The sequence below is a fragment of the Engystomops pustulosus genome, unplaced genomic scaffold, assembly GCF_040894005.1.
Source record: "Engystomops pustulosus unplaced genomic scaffold, aEngPut4.maternal MAT_SCAFFOLD_200, whole genome shotgun sequence".
Taxonomy (NCBI): Eukaryota; Metazoa; Chordata; class Amphibia; order Anura; family Leptodactylidae; genus Engystomops; species Engystomops pustulosus.
In genome coordinates this window covers 193512-203252 of record NW_027285080.1, presented here as the reverse complement: position 1 = coordinate 203252, position 9741 = coordinate 193512, and the positions used below count along the sequence as shown (strand labels likewise).

General features: G+C 45.6%; 41 pseudogenes; all 41 read left to right on the top strand.

The window, feature by feature from the left end:
- Positions 1 to 156: 156 nt before the first annotated feature.
- Positions 157 to 275, top strand: LOC140109016 (5S ribosomal RNA; annotated as a pseudogene).
- A 70-nt stretch (positions 276 to 345) lies between these two features.
- LOC140109030 (5S ribosomal RNA) lies at positions 346 to 464 on the top strand (annotated as a pseudogene).
- Positions 465 to 715: 251 nt separating this feature from the next.
- On the top strand, positions 716 to 834 carry LOC140108936 (5S ribosomal RNA; annotated as a pseudogene).
- Positions 835 to 904: 70 nt separating this feature from the next.
- LOC140109130 (5S ribosomal RNA) lies at positions 905 to 1023 on the top strand (annotated as a pseudogene).
- Positions 1024 to 1274: 251 nt separating this feature from the next.
- LOC140109109 (5S ribosomal RNA) lies at positions 1275 to 1393 on the top strand (annotated as a pseudogene).
- A 259-nt stretch (positions 1394 to 1652) lies between these two features.
- LOC140109416 (5S ribosomal RNA) lies at positions 1653 to 1771 on the top strand (annotated as a pseudogene).
- A 70-nt stretch (positions 1772 to 1841) lies between these two features.
- On the top strand, positions 1842 to 1960 carry LOC140109423 (5S ribosomal RNA; annotated as a pseudogene).
- A 70-nt stretch (positions 1961 to 2030) lies between these two features.
- LOC140109013 (5S ribosomal RNA) lies at positions 2031 to 2149 on the top strand (annotated as a pseudogene).
- A 70-nt stretch (positions 2150 to 2219) lies between these two features.
- On the top strand, positions 2220 to 2338 carry LOC140109012 (5S ribosomal RNA; annotated as a pseudogene).
- Positions 2339 to 2408: 70 nt separating this feature from the next.
- Positions 2409 to 2527, top strand: LOC140109011 (5S ribosomal RNA; annotated as a pseudogene).
- Positions 2528 to 2786: 259 nt separating this feature from the next.
- On the top strand, positions 2787 to 2905 carry LOC140109010 (5S ribosomal RNA; annotated as a pseudogene).
- A 70-nt stretch (positions 2906 to 2975) lies between these two features.
- On the top strand, positions 2976 to 3094 carry LOC140109155 (5S ribosomal RNA; annotated as a pseudogene).
- A 70-nt stretch (positions 3095 to 3164) lies between these two features.
- On the top strand, positions 3165 to 3283 carry LOC140109140 (5S ribosomal RNA; annotated as a pseudogene).
- A 70-nt stretch (positions 3284 to 3353) lies between these two features.
- Positions 3354 to 3472, top strand: LOC140109473 (5S ribosomal RNA; annotated as a pseudogene).
- A 70-nt stretch (positions 3473 to 3542) lies between these two features.
- Positions 3543 to 3661, top strand: LOC140109009 (5S ribosomal RNA; annotated as a pseudogene).
- A 70-nt stretch (positions 3662 to 3731) lies between these two features.
- On the top strand, positions 3732 to 3850 carry LOC140109193 (5S ribosomal RNA; annotated as a pseudogene).
- Positions 3851 to 3920: 70 nt separating this feature from the next.
- On the top strand, positions 3921 to 4039 carry LOC140109008 (5S ribosomal RNA; annotated as a pseudogene).
- Positions 4040 to 4109: 70 nt separating this feature from the next.
- On the top strand, positions 4110 to 4228 carry LOC140109007 (5S ribosomal RNA; annotated as a pseudogene).
- Positions 4229 to 4298: 70 nt separating this feature from the next.
- LOC140109372 (5S ribosomal RNA) lies at positions 4299 to 4417 on the top strand (annotated as a pseudogene).
- A 440-nt stretch (positions 4418 to 4857) lies between these two features.
- Positions 4858 to 4976, top strand: LOC140109006 (5S ribosomal RNA; annotated as a pseudogene).
- Positions 4977 to 5046: 70 nt separating this feature from the next.
- On the top strand, positions 5047 to 5165 carry LOC140109348 (5S ribosomal RNA; annotated as a pseudogene).
- Positions 5166 to 5235: 70 nt separating this feature from the next.
- On the top strand, positions 5236 to 5354 carry LOC140109417 (5S ribosomal RNA; annotated as a pseudogene).
- Positions 5355 to 5424: 70 nt separating this feature from the next.
- LOC140109095 (5S ribosomal RNA) lies at positions 5425 to 5543 on the top strand (annotated as a pseudogene).
- Positions 5544 to 5613: 70 nt separating this feature from the next.
- On the top strand, positions 5614 to 5732 carry LOC140109249 (5S ribosomal RNA; annotated as a pseudogene).
- Positions 5733 to 6369: 637 nt separating this feature from the next.
- Positions 6370 to 6488, top strand: LOC140109231 (5S ribosomal RNA; annotated as a pseudogene).
- A 70-nt stretch (positions 6489 to 6558) lies between these two features.
- Positions 6559 to 6677, top strand: LOC140109094 (5S ribosomal RNA; annotated as a pseudogene).
- Positions 6678 to 6928: 251 nt separating this feature from the next.
- On the top strand, positions 6929 to 7047 carry LOC140109345 (5S ribosomal RNA; annotated as a pseudogene).
- A 70-nt stretch (positions 7048 to 7117) lies between these two features.
- Positions 7118 to 7236, top strand: LOC140109476 (5S ribosomal RNA; annotated as a pseudogene).
- Positions 7237 to 7306: 70 nt separating this feature from the next.
- On the top strand, positions 7307 to 7425 carry LOC140109005 (5S ribosomal RNA; annotated as a pseudogene).
- A 70-nt stretch (positions 7426 to 7495) lies between these two features.
- Positions 7496 to 7614, top strand: LOC140109418 (5S ribosomal RNA; annotated as a pseudogene).
- Positions 7615 to 7684: 70 nt separating this feature from the next.
- LOC140109437 (5S ribosomal RNA) lies at positions 7685 to 7803 on the top strand (annotated as a pseudogene).
- Positions 7804 to 7873: 70 nt separating this feature from the next.
- On the top strand, positions 7874 to 7992 carry LOC140109139 (5S ribosomal RNA; annotated as a pseudogene).
- A 70-nt stretch (positions 7993 to 8062) lies between these two features.
- Positions 8063 to 8181, top strand: LOC140109363 (5S ribosomal RNA; annotated as a pseudogene).
- A 70-nt stretch (positions 8182 to 8251) lies between these two features.
- LOC140109147 (5S ribosomal RNA) lies at positions 8252 to 8370 on the top strand (annotated as a pseudogene).
- A 70-nt stretch (positions 8371 to 8440) lies between these two features.
- Positions 8441 to 8559, top strand: LOC140109332 (5S ribosomal RNA; annotated as a pseudogene).
- A 70-nt stretch (positions 8560 to 8629) lies between these two features.
- Positions 8630 to 8748, top strand: LOC140109191 (5S ribosomal RNA; annotated as a pseudogene).
- Positions 8749 to 8818: 70 nt separating this feature from the next.
- LOC140109003 (5S ribosomal RNA) lies at positions 8819 to 8937 on the top strand (annotated as a pseudogene).
- Positions 8938 to 9007: 70 nt separating this feature from the next.
- Positions 9008 to 9126, top strand: LOC140109001 (5S ribosomal RNA; annotated as a pseudogene).
- Positions 9127 to 9196: 70 nt separating this feature from the next.
- Positions 9197 to 9315, top strand: LOC140109441 (5S ribosomal RNA; annotated as a pseudogene).
- A 70-nt stretch (positions 9316 to 9385) lies between these two features.
- Positions 9386 to 9504, top strand: LOC140109000 (5S ribosomal RNA; annotated as a pseudogene).
- A 70-nt stretch (positions 9505 to 9574) lies between these two features.
- LOC140109316 (5S ribosomal RNA) lies at positions 9575 to 9693 on the top strand (annotated as a pseudogene).
- The last annotated feature ends 48 nt before the right edge of the window (positions 9694 to 9741 follow it).

Sequence of the window (9741 nt, the reverse complement as noted above, 5' to 3'; positions counted from 1 at the left end):
CTCGTCAGATCGCAGCATCAATGCAGCTTAAGGCTTGGCAAGTACCAGCATGGGAGACTGGCTGGGAATCCCAAGTTCCGTTGACCTTTTTGAACCTGAAAATTGTGTTAGTTTCTCTATGAGATAGTAAAAGAAGGTTCAAATTGAACAGCTGCTGTCAACGGCCATTCTAAGCTGAATGTGCCTGCTCTCGTCAGATCGCAGCAGCAATGCAGCTTAAGGCTTGGCAAGTACCAGCATGGGAGACTGGCTGGGAATCCCAAGTTCCGTTGACCTTTTTGAACCTGAAAATTGTTAGTTTCTCTGTCAAAGATGGTAAAAGAAGGTTCAAATTGAACAGCTGCTGTCAACGGCCATTCTAAGCTGAATGTGCCTGCTCTCGTTAGATCGCAGCAGCAATGCAGCTTAAGGCTTGGCAAGTACCAGCATAGGAGACTGGCTGGGAATCCCAAGTTCTGTTGACCTTTTTGAACCTGAAAATTGTGTTAGTTTTTCTATGAGATAGTAAAAGAAGGTTCAAATTGAACAGCTGCTGTCAACGGCCATTCTAAGCTGAATGTGCCTGCTCTCGTCAGATCGCAGCAGCTTAAGGCTTGGCAAGTACCAGCATGGGAGACTGGCTGGGAATCCCAAGTTCCGTTGACCTTTTTGAACCTGAAAATTGTGTTAGTTTCTCTATGAGATAGTAAAAGAAGGTTCAAATTGAACAGCTGCTATCAACGGCCATTCTAAGCTGAATGTGCCTGCTCTCGTCAGTTCGCAGCAGCAATGCAGCTTAAGGCTTGGCAAGTACCAGCATGGGAGACTGGCTGGGAATCCTAAGTTCCGTTGACCTTTTTGAACCTGAAAATTGTTAGTTTCTCTGTCAAAGATGGTAAAAGAAGGTTCAAATTGAACAGCTGCTGTCAACGGCCATTCTAAGCTGAATGTGCCTGCTCTCGTCAGATCGCAGCAGCAATGCAGCTTAAGGCTTGGCCAGTACCAGCATGGGAGACTGGCTGGGAATCCCAAGTTCTGTTGACCTTTTTGAACCTGAAAATTGTGTTAGTTTTTCTATGAGATAGTAAAAGAAGGTTCAAATTGAACAGCTGCTGTCAACGGCCATTCTAAGCTGAATGTGCCTGCTCTCGTCAGATCGCAGCAGCTTAAGGCTTGGCAAGTACCAGCATGGGAGACTGGCTGGGAATCCCAAGTTCTGTTGACCTTTTTGAACCTGAAAATTGTGTTAGTTTTTCTATGAGATAGTAAAAGAAGGTTCAAATTGAACAGCTGCTGTCAACAGCCATTCTAAGCTGAATGTGCCTGCTCTCGTCAGATCGCAGCAGCAATGCAGCTTAAGGCTTGGCAAGTACCAGCATGGGAGACTGGCTGGGAATCCCAAGTTCTGTTGACCTTTTTGAACCTGAAAATTGTGTTAGTTTCTCTATGAGATAGTAAAAGAAGGTTCAAATTGAACAGCTGCTGTCAACAGCCATTCTAAGCTGAATGTGCCTGCTCTCGTCAGTTCGCAGCAGCAATGCAGCTTAAGGCTTGGCAAGTACCAGCATGGGAGACTGGCTGGGAATCCCAAGTTCCGATGACCTTTTTGAACCTGAAAATTGTGTTAGTTTCTCTATGAGATAGTAAAAGAAGGTTCAAATTGAACAGCTGCTGTTAACGGCCATTCTAAGCTGAATGTGCCTGCTCTCGTCAGATTGCAGCAGCAATGCAGCTTAAGGCTTGGCAAGTACCAGCATGGGAGACTGGCAGGGAATCCCAAGTTCCGTTGACCTTTTTGAACCTGAAAATTGTTAGTTTCTCTGTCAAAGATGGTAAAAGAAGGTTCAAATTGAACAGCTGCTGTCAACGGCCATTCTAAGCTGAATGTGCGTGCTCTCGTCAGATCGCAGCAGCAATGCAGCTTATGGCTTGGCAAGTACCAGCATGGGAGACTGGCTGGGAATCCCAAGTTCTGTTGACCTTTTTGAACCTGAAAATTGGGTTAGTTTCTCTATGAGATAGTAAAAGAAGGTTCAAACTGAACAGCTGCTGTCAACGGCCATTCTAAGCTGAATGTGCCTGCTCTCGTCAGATCGCAGCAGCAATGCAGCTTAAGGCTTGGCAAGTACCAGCATGGGAGACTGGCTGGGAATCCCAAGTTCCGTTGACCTTTTTGAACCTGAAAATTGTGTTAGTTTCTCTATGAGATAGTAAAAGAAGGTTCAAATTGAACAGCTGCTGTCAACGGCCATTCTAAGCTGAATGTGCCTGCTCTCGTCAGATCGCAGCAGCAATGCAGCTTAAGGCTTGGCAAGTACCAGCATGGGAGACTGGCTGGGAATCCCAAGTTCCGTTGACCTTTTTGAACCTGAAAATTGTTAGTTTCTCTGTCAAAGATGGTAAAAGAAGGTTCAAATTGAACAGCTGCTGTCAACGGCCATTCTAAGCTGAATGTGCCTGCTCTCGTCAGATCGCAGCAGCAATGCAGCTTAAGGCTTGGCAAGTACCAGCATGGGAGACTGGCTGGGAATCCCAAGTTCCGTTGACCTTTTTGAACCTGAAAATTGTGTTAGTTTCTCTATGAGATAGTAAAAGAAGGTTCAAACTGAACAGCTGCTGTCAACAGCCATTCTAAGCTGAATGTGCCTGCTCTCGTCAGATCGCAGCAGCAATGCAGCTTAAGGCTTGGCAAGTACCAGCATGGGAGACTGGCTGCGAATCCCATGTTCCGTTGACCTTTTTGAACCTGAAAATTGTGTTAGTTTCTCTATGAGATAGTAAAAGAAGGTTCAAATTGAACAGCTACTGTCAACGGCCATTCTAAGCTGAATGTGCCTGCTCTCGTCAGATCGCAGCAGCAATGCAGCTTAAGGCTTGGCAAGTACCAGCATGGGAGACTGGCTGGGAATCCCAAGTTCCGTTGACCTTTTTGAACATGAAAATTGTTAGTTTCTCTGTCAAAGATGGTAAAAGAAGGATCAAATTGAACAGCTGCTGTCAACGGCCATTCTAAGCTGAATGTGCCTGCTCTCGTCAGATCGCAGCAGCAATGCAGCTTAAGGCTTGGCAAGTACCAGCATGGGAGACTGGCTGGGAATCCCAAGTTCTGTTGACATTTTTGAACCTGAAAATTGTGTTAGTTTCTCTATGAGATAGTAAAAGAAGGTTCAAACTGAACAGCTGCTGTCAATGGCCATTCTAAGCTGAATGTGCCTGCTCTCGTCAGATCGCAGCAGCAATGCAGCTTAAGGCTTGGCAAGTACCAGCATGGGAGACTGGCTGGGAATCCCAAGTTCCGTTGACCTTTTTGAACCTGAAAATTGTGTTAGTTTCTCTATGAGATAGTAAAAGAAGGTTCAAACTGAACAGCTGCTGTCAACTGCCATTCTAAGCTGAATGTGCCTGCTCTCGTCAGATCGCAGCATCAATGCAGCTTAAGGCTTGGCAAGTACCAGCATGGGAGGCTGGCTGGGAATCCCAAGTTCTGTTGACCTTTTTGAACCTGAAAATTGTGTTAGTTTCTCTATGAGATAGTAAAAGAAGGTTCAAACTGAACAGCTGCTGTCAACGGCCATTCTAAGCTGAATGTGCCTGCTCTCGTCAGATCGCAGCAGCAATGCAGCTTAAGGCTTGGCAAGTACCAGCATGGGAGACTGGCTGGGAATCCCAAGTTCCGTTGACCTTTTTGAACCTGAAAATTGTGTTAGTTTCTCTATGAGATAGTAAAAGAAGGTTCAAATTGAACAGCTGCTATCAACGGCCATTCTAAGCTGAATGTGCCTGCTCTCGTCAGATCGCAGCAGCAATGCAGCTTAAGGCTTGGCAAGTACCAGCATGGGAGACTGGCTGGGAATCCCAAGTTCCGTTGACCTTTTTGAACCTGAAAATTGTGTTAGTTTCTCTATGAGATAGTAAAAGAAGGTTCAAATTGAACAGCTGCTGTCAACGGCCATTCTAAGCTGAATGTGCCTGCTCTCGTCAGATCGCAGCAGCAATGCAGCTTAAGGCTTGGCAAGTACCAGCATGGGAGACTGGCTGGGAATCCCAAGTTCCGTTGACCTTTTTGAACCTGAAAATTGTGTTAGTTTCTCTATGAGATAGTAAAAGAAGGTTCAAATTGAACAGCTGCTGTCAACGGCCATTCTAAGCTGAATGTGCCTGCTCTCGTCAGATCGCAGCAGCAATGCAGCTTAAGGCTTGGCAAGTACCAGCATGGGAGACTGGCTGGGAATCCCAAGTTCCGTTGACCTTTTTGAACCTGAAAATTGTGTTAGTTTCTCTATGAGATAGTAAAAGAAGGTTCAAACTGAACAGCTGCTGTCAACGGCCATTCTAAGCTGAATGTGCCTGCTCTCGTCAGATTGCAGCATCAATGCAGCTTAAGGCTTGGCAAGTACCAGCATGGGAGACTGGCTGGGAATCCCAAGTTCCGTTGACCTTTTTGAACCTGAAAATTGGGTTAGTTTCTCTATGAGATAGTAAAAGAAGGTTCAAATTGAACAGCTGCTGTCAACAGCCATTCTAAGCTGAATGTGCCTGCTCTCGTCAGATCGCAGCAGCAATGCAGCTTAAGGCTTGGCAAATAACAGCATGGGAGACTGGCTGGGAATCCCAAGTTCTGTTGACCTTTTTGAACCTGAAAATTGTGTTAGTTTCTCTATGAGATAGTAAAAGAAGGTTCAAATTGAACAGCTGCTGTCAACGGCCATTCTAAGCTGGATGTGCCTGCTCTCGTCAGATCGCAGCAGCTTAAGGCTTGGCAAGTACCAGCATGGGAGACTGGCTGGGAATCCCAAGTTCCGTTGACCTTTTTGAACCTGAAAATTGTGTTAGTTTCTCTATGAGATAGTAAAAGAAGGTTCAAACTGAACAGCTGCTGTCAACGGCCATTCTAAGCTGAATGTGCCTGCTCTCGTCAGATCGCAGCAGCAATGCAGCTTAAGGCTTGGCAAGTACCAGCATGGGAGACTGGCTGGGAATCCCAAGTTCCGTTGACCTTTTTGAACCTGAAAATTGTGTTAGTTTCTCTATGAGATAGTAAAAGAAGGTTCAAATTGAACAGCTGCTGTCAACGGCCATTCTAAGCTGAATGTGCCTGCTCTAGTCAGATCGCAGCAACAATGCAGCTTAAGGCTTGGCAAGTACCAGCATGGGAGACTGGCTGGGAATCCCAAGTTCTGTTGACCTTTTTGAACCTGAAAATTGTTAGTTTCTCTGTCAAAGATGGTAAAAGAAGGTTCAAATTGAACAGCTGCTGTCAACGGCCATTCTAAGCTGAATGTGCCTGCTCTCGTCAGATTGCAGCAGCAATGCAGCTTAAGGCTTAGCAAGTACCAGCATGGGAGACTGGCTGGGAATCCCAAGTTCCGTTGACCTTTTTGAACCTGAAAATTGTGTTAGTTTCTCTATGAGATAGTAAAAGAAGGTTCAAACTGAACAGCTGCTGTCAACGGCCATTCTAAGCTGAATGTGCCTGCTCTCGTCAGATCGCAGCAGCAATGCAGCTTAAGGCTTGGCAAGTACCAGCATGGGAGACTGGCTGGGAATCCCAAGTTCTGTTGACCTTTTTGAACCTGAAAATTGTGTTAGTTTCTCTATGAGATAGTAAAAGAAGGTTCAAATTGAACAGCTGCTGTCAACGGCCATTCTAAGCTGAATGTGCCTGCTCTCGTCAGATCGCAGCAGCAATGCAGCTTAAGGCTTGGCAAGTACCAGCATGGGAGACTGGCTGGGAATCCCAAGTTCCATTGACCTTTTTGAACCTGAAAATTGTGTTAGTTTCTCTATGAGATAGTAAAAGAAGGTTCAAATTGAACAGCTGCTGTCAACGGCCATTCTAAGCTGAATGTGCGTGCTCTTGTCGGATCACAGCAGCGATGCGGCTTAAGGCTTGGCAAGTACCAGCATGGGAGACTGGCTGTGAATCCCAAGTTCCGTTGACCTTTTTGAACCTGAAAATTGTGTTAGTTTCTCTATGAGATAGTAAAAGAAGGTTCAAACTGAACAGCTGCTGTCAACAGCCATTCTAAGCTGAATGTGCCTGCTCTCGTCAGATTGCAGCATCAATGCAGCTTAAGGCTTGGCAAGTACCAGCATGGGAGACTGGCTGGGAATCCCAAGTTCCGTTGACCTTTTTGAACCTGAAAATTGTGTTAGTTTCTCTATGAGATAGTAAAAGAAGGTTCAAATTGAACAGCTGCTGTCAACGGCCATTCTAAGCTGAATGTGCCTGCTCTCGTCAGATCGCAGCATCAATGCAGCTTAAGGCTTGGCAAGTACCAGCATGGGAGACTGGCTGGGAATCCCAAGTTACGTTGAACTTTTTGAACCTGAAAATTGTGTTAGTTTCTCTATGAGATAGTAAAAGAAAGTAGAAATTAGGCAGCTGCTGTCAACGGCCATTCTAAGCTGAATGTGCCTGCTCTCGTCAGATTGCAGCAGCAATGCAGCTTAAGGCTTGGCAAGTACCAGCATGGGAGACTGGCTGGGAATCCCAAGTTCCGTTGACCTTTTTGAACCTGAAAATTGTGTTAGTTTCTCTATGAGATATTAAAAGAAGGTTCAAATTGAACAGCTGCTGTCAACGGCCATTCTAAGCTGAATGTGCCTGCTCTCGTCAGATCGCAGCAGCAATGCAGCTTAAGGCTTGGCAAGTACCAGCATGGGAGACTGGCTGGGAATCCCAAGTTCTGTTGACCTTTTTGAACCTGAAAATTGTTAGTTTCTCTGTCAAAGATGGTAAAAGAAGGTTCAAATTGAACAGCTGCTGTCAACGGCCATTCTAAGCTGAATGTGCCTGCTCTCGTCAGATCGCAGCAGCTTAAGGCTTGGCAAGTACCAGCATGGGAGACTGGCTGGGAATCCCAAGTTCCGTTGACCTTTTTGAACCTGAAAATTGTGTTAGTTTCTCTATGAGATAGTAAAAGAAGGTTCAAATTGAACAGCTGCTGTTAACGGCCATTCTAAGCTGAATGTGCCTGCTCTCGTCAGATTGCAGCAGCAATGCAGCTTAAGGCTTGGCAAGTACCAGCATGGGAGACTGGCTGGGAATCCCAAGTTCCGTTGACCTTTTTGAACCTGAAAATTGTTAGTTTCTCTGTCAAAGATGGTAAAAGAAGGTTCAAATTGAACAGCTGCTGTCAACGGCCATTCTAAGCTGAATGAGCGTGCTCTCGTCAGATCGCAGCAGCAATGCAGCTTATGGCTTGGCAAGTACCAGCATGGGAGACTGGCTGGGAATCCCAAGTTCCGTTGACCTTTTTGAACCTGAAAATTGTGTTAGTTTCTCTATGAGATAGTAAAAGAAGGTTCAAACTGAACAGCTGCTGTCAACGGCCATTCTAAGCTGAATGTGCCTGCTCTCGTCAGATCGCAGCAGCAATGCAGCTTAAGGCTTGGCAAGTACCAGCATGGGAGACTGGCTGGGAATCCCAAGTTCCGTTGACCTTTTTGAACCTGAAAATTGTGTTAGTTTCTCTATGAGATAGTAAAAGAAGGTTCAAATTGAACAGCTGCTGTCAACGGCCATTCTAAGCTGAATGTGCCTGCTCTCGTCAGATCGCAGCAGCAATGCAGCTTAAGGCTTGGCAAGTACCAGCATGGGAGACTGGCTTGAAATCCCAAGTTCTGTTGACCTTTTTGAACCTGAAAATTGTGTTAGTTTTTCTATGAGATAGTAAAAGAAGGTTCAAATTGAACAGCTGCTGTCAACGGCCATTCTAAGCTGAATGTGCCTGCTCTCGTCAGATTGCAGCAGCAATGCAGCTTAAGGCTTGGCAAGTACCAGCATGGGAGACTGGCTGGGAATCCCAAGTTCCGTTCACCTTTTTGAACCTGAAAATTGTGTTAGTTTCTCTATGAGATAGTAAAAGAAGGTTCAAATTGAACAGCTGCTGTCAATGGCCATTCTAAGCTGAATGTGCCTGCTCTCGTCAGATCGCAGCAGCAATGCAGCTTAAGGCTTGGCAAGTACCAGCATGGGAGACTGGCTGGGAATCCCAAGTTCCGTTGACCTTTTTGAACCTGAAAATTGTTAGTTTCTCTGTCAAAGATGGTAAAAGAAGGTTCAAATTGAACAGCTGCTGTCAACGGCCATTCTAAGCTGAATGTGCCTGCTCTCGTCAGATCGCAGCAGCAATGCAGCTTAATGCTTGGCAAGTACCAGCATGGGAGACTGGCTGGGAATCCCAAGTTCCGTTGACCTTTTTGAACCTGAAAATTGTGTTAGTTTCTCTATGAGATAGTAAAAGAAGAATCAAACTGAACAGCTGCTGTCAACGGCCATTCTAAGCTGAATGTGCCTGCTCTCGTCAGATCGCAGCAGCAATGCAGTTTAAGGCTTGGCAAGTACCAGCATGGGAGACTGGCTGGGAATCCCAAGTTCCGTTGACCTTTTTGAACCTGAAAATTGTGTTAGTTTCTCTATGAGATAGTAAAAGAAGGTTCAAACTGAACAGCTGCTGTCAACGGCCATTCTAAGCTGAATGTGCCTGCTCTCGTCAGATCGCAGCAGCAATGCAGCTTAAGGCTTGGCAAGTAACAGCATGGGAGACTGGCTGGGAATCCCAAGTTCCGTTGACCTTTTTGAACCTGAAAATTGTGTTAGTTTCTCTATGAGATAGTAAAAGAAGGTTCAAATTGAACAGCTGCTATCAACGGCCATTCTAAGCTGAATGTGCCTGCTCTCGTCAGATCGCAGCAGCAATGCAGCTTAAGGCTTGGCAAGTACCAGCATGGGAGACTGGCTGGGAATCCCAAGTTCCGTTGACCTTTTTGAACCTGAAAATTGTGTTAGTTTCTCTATGAGATAGTAAAAGAAGGTTCAAATTGAACAGCTGCTGTCAACGGCCATTCTAAGCTGAATGTGCCTGCTCTCGTCAGATCGCAGCAGCAATGCAGCTTAAGGCTTGGCAAGTACCAGCATGGGAGACTGGCTGGGAATCCCAAGTTCCGTTGACCTTTTTGAACCTGAAAATTGTGTTAGTTTCTCTATGAGATAGTAAAAGAAGGTTCAAATTGAACAGCTGCTGTCAACGGCCATTCTAAGCTGAATGTGCCTGCTCTCGTCAGATCGCAGCAGCAATGCAGCTTAAGGCTTGGCAAGTACCAGCATGGGAGACTGGCTGGGAATCCCAAGTTCCGTTGACCTTTTTGAACCTGAAAATTGTTAGTTTCTCTGTCAAAGATGGTAAAAGAAGGTTCAAATTGAACAGCTGCTGTCAACGGCCATTCTAAGCTGAATGTGCCTGCTCTCGTCAGATCGCAGCAGCAATGCAGCTTAAGGCTTGGCAAGTACCAGCATGGGAGACTGGCTTGGAATCCCATGCTCCGTTGACCTTTTTGAACCTGAAAATTGTGTTAGTTTCTCTATGAGATAGTAAAAGAAGGTTCAAACTGAACAGCTGCTGTCAACGGCCATTCTAAGCTGAATGTGCCTGCTCTCGTCAGATCGCAGCAGCAATGCAGCTTAAGGCTTGGCAAGTACCAGCATGGGAGACTGGCTGGGAATCCCAAGTTCCGTTGACCTTTTTGAACCTGAAAATTGTGTTAGTTTCTCTATGAGATAGTAAAAGAAGGTTCAAATTGAACAGCTGCTGTCAACGGCCATTCTAAGCTGAATGTGCCTGCTCTCGTCAGATCGCAGCAGCAATGCAGCTTAAGGCTTGGCAAGTACCAGCATGGGAGACTGGCTGGAAATCCCAAGTTCTGTTGACCTTTTTGAACCTGAAAATTGTGTTAGTTTTTCTATGAGATAGTAAAAGA